Source organism: Protopterus annectens, chromosome 13.part0 (assembly GCF_019279795.1).
Source record: "Protopterus annectens isolate FY-2018-M chromosome 13.part0, PAN1.0, whole genome shotgun sequence".
Lineage (NCBI taxonomy): Eukaryota > Metazoa > Chordata > Ceratodontiformes > Protopteridae > Protopterus > Protopterus annectens.
The window spans coordinates 1,071,515,358-1,071,523,506 of record NC_056747.1 but is presented as its reverse complement, the minus strand read 5'-3'; the positions used below and the strand labels follow the sequence as shown (position 1 = coordinate 1,071,523,506).

The following is an 8,149-nucleotide window of genomic DNA, read 5'->3' as shown; positions in this document are numbered from 1 at the left end:
CATCTGGGGAATTTAATTTTCTATTACCTTTGACATGCAGACCATTAATTTTTTGGATGTAACTATTTCAAGAAATCATGATCATACAGTGGCTACCAGAGTGTTTCGCAAATACCCCCAATATAATACTCTATTACATGCATCGGGCATGCACCCATGTCATACCATCGGAAACATCCTGGTTTCACAATTTATGCGCATGAAACACCTTAGTTCTACCAAATCAGACTATGACATTGCTAGTCTTGACTTATGTCGCAGATTTGCCAGTAGGGGGTATAACTTTGCAGATATCAACACAGCATGGACACGATCCTCTCAGATGAATAGGAACAGATTGCTAGATTATAAGACTTCTTCTGGTGACTCCAGATCACCCACTATCAGATTTATTACAACATATGGTAGGAACTATTATGTGATTAGGGATATCATAAACAGACATTGGAATATCCTATTAGGCAATGAACAACTCAGATCTTTTCTGGGGGAGGAATGTCAATTTTCATATAGAAAATGCAAAACATTGGGGTCCCATCTATCTCATTACAAACATATTGGTAGTGGTGGAGCAATTCATAAACAGCTTACAATAATGGGACATGAGCTATTGGGTACACATCCATGTGGCCACTGTGGGTCTTGTAAACAGATTACCAAGTTTCAGAACTTTTTGAGTTGCAATACTAGTAAGGTCTTTGACTGCAAAATTTTTGGGAACTGTAGCAGTGATTGGGTTGTTTACCTGGCATCATGTCACTGTGGGGCATTCTATGTTGGTCAGACTTCTAGGCCACTCAGGTCACGAATAAATGAACAACGAAGTGACATTAAAAACAAAAGGGAGACTAATGCCCTATATCGACATGTTTTAAAACATCAACAAGCACAGTTCATGTTTATGATTATTGACCGAATAGTGGGTGATCGCAGCAACCCACAAGGGTGGCATGGTATCCTCAACCACAAGGAAAAGTACTGGATAATCACTTTGGGCGCACTTTTTCCACCTGGTCTCAATGATCATCTGTAACACTCAGTCAATGGAGACGGGTGCATAGACTCCCACTTTATTCATCAACTATGTCAGGTATTATATTTTTCTAATCATTTAATGCATATCTTTTTTGATATATACATCACTTCTTGTATATATAATAAAATAATTTATATATTTCCTGGATTAGCTAGGGTTATTCACTATGTCTGTTTTTGAAATGGGCCCCTTACAGTTTCTTTTCTTTCATTTATATATATTTTTATATTTAATATAATCATGACTATGGATGTACATATTTTATTATGTATAACTACAGCCTTTATGGTTCCATAGTCTATTATGATTTTGTTTTTGTGATGTCTTTAGAATCATCTGTTTGGGGTATAACACAAATATTAGCCATGGTCTCTGGTATAGTGTTAGCCAGTTCATAATACATCATGTATTATTCATGAGTTTCAACAGCACATTCATGTGCTTATTGGTTAGCACTCTGTATAAATTTGCATATTCTATTGTGATTATCATGATTGTTTGCTCAACACTGAAGAAGGCATCATTTTGCCGAAACCAGTCTGTTTTTTATTTTAAATAATAAAAGTCTGATTATTCACTATCTTGTTTTGGGTTGCATATTCGACTGCTCAACTTTGCTGGCCATTTTTGTTTCTTCATAGACTGGACAGCTCACCATCTCCAGCCATGAACACAGGAAATGGCTATGCCAGTAGTGGCACTGGCACTATCATGCCCAGGGTCAGATGCAATATTAGTTGCTGATGGTGACTGGTGTCTTCTTGGACCATGTCCCTCATGGAACCACCCAGAACCATGTGCCCATAGCCTGCCACATTGTAGTGTGGACTGCATCCCTCCTTCTGTAGTGCTGGAGGTACTGCCACTACTGGATCGTGAGTATGCATGACCACATGGACTCTCAGCAGATGCTGTTGCTGACCTACAGCCACATGTCGGATGCCCTACTCCCACCACATGTTCTAGCACAATGAGCAGTCAAGGACTGACAATGTCTCACCCCACCATCTGCCCACTACATCAGTGAAGCCATGCATGGCATCATCAGTGTTGTGGATGGAGTCAAGCATGCCAGACAGTGATGAATCCATGATCTTGAGCATCCATCTGGTGTTGCATTCATAACATGCCTGTGCTTCCATTATGACCAGAAACATGCGAGTGACTCATGATGTGACACCTGTGCAGGTGGTGGATGAGCAGCAGTCCTCCTTCGATCACCTCTGTCAATCTGCCTGTGTGGGACCTCACCAGCTGTATGGCTATGGCTAGCATTGACAGTCACTGATGCCGTAGTTGCCACACTCTCCTGTTCGATGCCACCAAACTCTGACTGTCCAATATCTGTGGCCGCAGGGGACCGGATATGCATTGGCTTACTGACTGTGTGCAGGGACATTTGGGGGGAAGTAGGATGTCAACCCATAGGACAGATTCAGTCCCCAGCAACCCCACCTGTGCCTCACTATGGCCACTATCATCATCAGAGTCCAATGAGACAATGACATCAGGTTGTGAGGGGGGTACACTCCATCCTCCATGGTCACCTGTGAGGAGGAAGAGAACATATCTACATTCTACATTAATAGCTGCCCTATTATATCTGCTGATACACACACACACACAAACACACACACACACACACACACACACACACACACACACTCACATACAGGTGAGGTGCCATAACTGCATTATACATACCACATCTTATTTCTGATCCCATGTATAGCACACAAGTAGACCACAACATACACAGACAAGACAGGCCCTTCATAACATGCACTGCAGCTACAGCTGGTTAATGTTGCCAGTGCTATACACCTGTGACATAAGCAACATGTTAGTGTATGTGATGGACCTACACGTACAATGCAGTGCACCTGTCTTCACCATACTATTGCCCCTGGTATAGCAAATTGTATAGACCTTCAGAACAATAAGTGCAAATATGTAACAGCTCCTGAAAATACACTACTGTGATTACCGATTCAAAGCACTGCAGTGAAGCCCTCCAAAACTGAACATACAAGTATTGTACTCTGGCTAAGCATAACATTTGTGTTTATGGAAAACTGGCTGCTCTTAACATTCTTATTGTATATGTGAGCCATAACAAAACAGTTTCACACTCACAGGCTACAGGATGTTGGACTCTGACCACACCAGATGTACCTATGGAAATGTGAGGGAGTGGTATTGTCAGAATACCCAAATGTGGCACCGTTACAGGATAATATGTATTTATATTAATATGTACAGTAGGAACTCTGATACTGCCCACATGCTCACATTGATGACATTCTGAGTATGTGTGCCCAAGTGTGCATTACAAACAACCTCCCCCCATGCAGATTAACCTGACATATGTGTACTGGTATGCAGAAGCTGCCATAATCACTGCTACAGTATTACAGCGATGAACACAGTAGACTTACCTGGATGCTCATCTGCTATGGAAGCTGTGCCACCCACCTCCATGACATATGGGGTGATGGATGCTTGGAAGCTGGTGGCTGATGCCAGGTTTGCCAGGAACTCCTCTGTGGCCGAGAGTGATTGTTCAGCTGCAGGCCCTCCACCAGTGGTAGCACAGTCTCTGGTCACAGCAGCAGCCCTTTGCTATGAAGCATTTGTCATATTGATCACCCGGTGTTGGACCTGCTTGTAGCTTCTTTCCTGTAGCCCTACTTGGTTCATTGATGTGACAAGGTCAGCCCACAGTGCAGCACATTGCTCCCAATTTTGGCGACTCCTAGAAAAAAGGATGTTATGATGGAGTCTTAGCCCATCCATGATCACTTCATTTTTGGCAGCAGAAAAAGGTGGGTCCCTCCGTCTGTACATGGTTTCTGAAAGACAAGAAGAGGGGAACACATCAGAAGACCATGGACATTACTCTCCACTATGTACACACCCTGCACATCCAGATTGTCCAGCACTGTCCTCCGCTAACTACCACATGATACCCCGCCATCTATCAACACAGTATGCATGTTGCTATAAGCAACATAGTGGCAATAAATCTTGAATTTTCTGGCTCATCTTGCTCTTTCCTGCTGCTTGCTGCTTGTTCTCTAAAGTGTTTGACTGCTTCTTTTCTGTTGCATTTATTACTGCTTGTTTATACCGTGTCTAAATTGTAAGTGTTATTGTAAGCTTCATACTTTTGGTTTAAGCACTTGGGCTTTAGGCCCACCCCTTGGGTCTCCCTGGCCTTTCTCCCTCAGATTCTAACAAATATGGATGGACAATGCCCTACAGTTTCTACTGCCAGTATGGTTGATATGGGCATCCTGACACAGTGTAGCACCTCTCTCATGTACATGGACAGCCGTCTACTAACATCACCTAGGAATACTATTTGGAGAGATGCAATTGTATTAGGAACCTAGAGTCCACGCTTTCTCCCTCTTATGCCAGTATATCTGGCACTGAAAAGGCTGTCAACATGATCAATTCACCTCACACACTACCTACACCTACACAGCACACACCCACATATGCTGTGGTCTTCAACATAGACATACCCAAACAAAGGAGACCTCCAAGGCAAATAAATCATGTGATCTTCACAGCCCTCCACACCACATACCATGCATAGTCCACACACCTGTGCCTCACAGCCACTAAGGTTTCACCATAAACACAGCATATTAGTATTAGGACGTGTAGTGAAAAATCCATATAGGCAGGGTGCAACGTGGGCTGTACAAGGGAAACAAGTGGCCTACTCAGATTTCTTTTATGAGATCAGGGTTTAATCTGCTTTTGAAAATTGTTTGAGGAGGTGCTGCAAGAAAAGAATAGCAGCGGTGTACACCCGAGAGAAATTATAAAGAGGATTTGTTTCTTGCTGTGGTGTGTGACTAATCAGAACTGCTCAAGACACTGGAAATAAGGAGCCATTTTGGCTTTGGAGATGTACTTGGATACAACTGGAGAGTACTCGCCTGAAAATCATGTCTTGTTCTGTATAGCTTCATGTCAAACTTCTGAGATTTGTAATATAGTAACATCCTTGCAGCTGTTCATGAATAACCTGTATTATTGCACAGAATTTGCACAGAGTATGATTTTACATCCCGATGTTGATATTGTATAGAAGATTTGTTCAGTAAATTAAAGCTTTTGCATTTGTTGATTATCAGGGTTTCTGAGGAGAATTGTGAAAAAGAACAAGTGAGGTCTGAGCTGAAGTTGAGTTTCTGGGATAAAACATAAGTGGACACGTTCTGCTTCAATATGGTAAGCAGCTGTTTCGTCGAAAAGTAGCCGATTGCAGCACTCAGACATCTAAGCTGTCCAGATGTTTGAATACTTTTGACCTTGTTGCACTTGGTGTGGGCAGCACTCTTGGAGCAGGTGTCTATATTTTGTCTGGAGCAGTAGCAAGAGAAGACGCTGGCCTTGCAGTTGTCATCTCCTTCCTGATAGCTGCCTTGGCATCAGTGTTGGCAGGACTGTGTTATGCAGAGTCTGGTGCTTGGGTTCCAACAACTGGGTCTACCTACCTGTACAGCTATTACACAGTTGGAGAACTGTGGGCCTTTATCACATGATGGAACTTGATTCTGTCTTATATCATTGGGACCTCAAGTGTTGCAAGAGCACGGAGTGCTGCTTTTGATGAGCTCATTGGAAAGCATATTGAACATTTCTGCAAAGAGCACCTGAGTATGCATGCACCTGGAGTACTGGCAGAGTATCCAGACATATTTGCTCTTTTTATTATCCTGCTTTTAACAGGTCTTCTGGTGTTTGGAGTAAAAAATCTGCACTGGTGAACAAAGTATTTACATGCATCAGTCATAGTACTCTGTTTTGTGATGGTGTCTGGTTTTATGAAAGGAACTCTCAAAAATTGGCAGCTGACTGAAAAAAAAATTAATGAAACCTATTCAGACGTCTCTGATGTGTTTAATCACACAACAAATAAACATTTGAAATTCAGAGCTGGTGGATTTATGCCATATGTTTTCTCTGGTATTTTAGCGGGAGCTGCAACATGTTTTTATGCCTTTGTTGGTTTTGATTGCATTGCTACAACAGGAGAAGTGAAGAATTCCCAAAAAGCTATTCCAATAGGAATTGTTGCATCCCTGTTGATTTGCTTTATTGCTTACTTTGGAGTGTCAGCTGCTCTAACCTTAATGATGCCTTACTACTTGCTAGATAAAAACAGATCTTTGTCATTCGCTTTTAAGTATGTGAAGTAGGAAGAAGAAAAAAACGTTGTGGTCATTAGTCGTTGGATCACTCTGTGCCCTCTCCATGAGTCTTCTTGGTTCCATGTTTCCAATGCCAAGAATAATTTATGCAATGGCAGAAGATGGGTTGCTCTTCCGTTTTTTAGCTAAAGTCAGTGAGAAGTCCAAAACACCAACAACAGCAACAATAGTCTCAGGAACTGTGGCAGCTATTATGACTTTCCTGTTTGACTTGAAAGACCTTGTAGACCTTATGTCAGTTGGCACACTTCTTGCCCTGGTGGCAGCATGTGTTTTAGTGCTGAGATACCAAACTAAGCAGCACAATTTAGCTTATCAAATGGCTAGTACATCAGATGAGCCTGATGCTACAGATTCATTGACCACAAGTGATTCTCAGGTAGACTGTATACCTGAAAGAGTTGAAACAATCTCCCTCCAGAGCCTTCTGTTTCCAAAGAATACTGTATCAACCAGCATTTCTGGACATGTGGTTAATATCTATACTAGTATTATAGGAATTATCTTTGTGCTGTGCTTAGTGACCGTACTTGGAAAAGATGCTTTGATTAATGGAAATGTGCGGGTCATTTCTTTTTATTGCCATCATTGTTATTGTGATCTACCATCAACCAGCAAGCAAAACCAAGCTGAGTTTCAAGGTGTCTTTCTTGCCTGTTCTGTCAGTGATCAGCATTTTTGTAAATGTGTACCTTATGATGCAACTGAGGGTAGGCACTTGGATATGGTTTTCTGTATGGACGGTGATAGGTTTCATAATTTATTTTGTCTACGACATAAGGAAGAGTATGGAGGCTGCTTGTAGAGCTTCTTGTGAACAAACAATACAAGGGTACAGAGATGACAGTGTAACATTAAACTGTGAAGATGATTTAGCTGAGAAGCAAGTGATTCTAGATGAGTCAGAAGACCACAGTCCTGCTGACAGAAATGAAGAAGCCTGAAAATGTTGAGCAGCCTTCCCAGAGTGTATACAATAGTTTAGTAAATTATTTTAATGGGACTGAATTCAGACTACCCAGATAGCCAGTTTGATATTGAAACACTCACAGTCCAAGTCTTTGGAGGCAGAATTGTGTGAGGCACTCGCTACAAAACATACTTGCTGCCCTTCTGTGTGGTTGAGGAAGACGTATACTTATGGCTGCCTGTCCCTGCACCAACTTGGGAAGGTTATCTTGTCTTCAAGTGTGTGTTTATTGGGCAGATCTGAAGAGAATATGCAAGATAGCAGGGTGAGGTGTGGGTGGAAGATTGGGAGAGTAATTGCTTGCGGAGTGATGGTTGCAGTTAATGAAGATACCAGGCACCTCACACCTTGCTTCATGCTGTACACCACAGCAGCAGGCCACCGAACTCAGGGACTGTTGAAAGCAGGTATACACAGGCTGCTGGGAACCACACAGCTGTTGGCTTTATTTCATATTCAAGTGTTACCAGATGTGGAGTTCTCTTTCCCCTTAACAGAAAGAATAAAATAATCATTTAGGCCTTTAATGCAGCTGTAATATTTTTATCTGAGTTGCACTAAAAAAAAACGCAGTAGTTTTATGTGTTGTGATTGTGATATGTAAGCCACGAGTGGATTATTTATATATATATATATACATATATATATATATATATATATGCCAATATTATTGTTGGTGTGCAGAAAGCATCTGAGGTACAGCACAATTTTTATTAGTTTTCTTTACTGTATGAGAAAATTACCTAGCTGAATTTAGGACTGTAAACTCTTTCTGCGAAGCATTTGATATTTGGACCGTATACACTGGTTACGTCTTTAACATAAACAAATAATGCAGCAAATAAGAGTTGTCCAAAGTAAAGTAGAGCATATACACAAAAATACTGCACACCAGGAAAAAAAACGCCAAAG

General features: G+C 41.6%; 1 pseudogene; it reads left to right on the top strand.

The window, feature by feature from the left end:
* The first annotated feature begins 595 nt into the window (after positions 1-595).
* On the top strand, positions 596-7,211 carry LOC122788020 (annotated as a pseudogene).
* Positions 7,212-8,149: the final 938 nt, after the last annotated feature.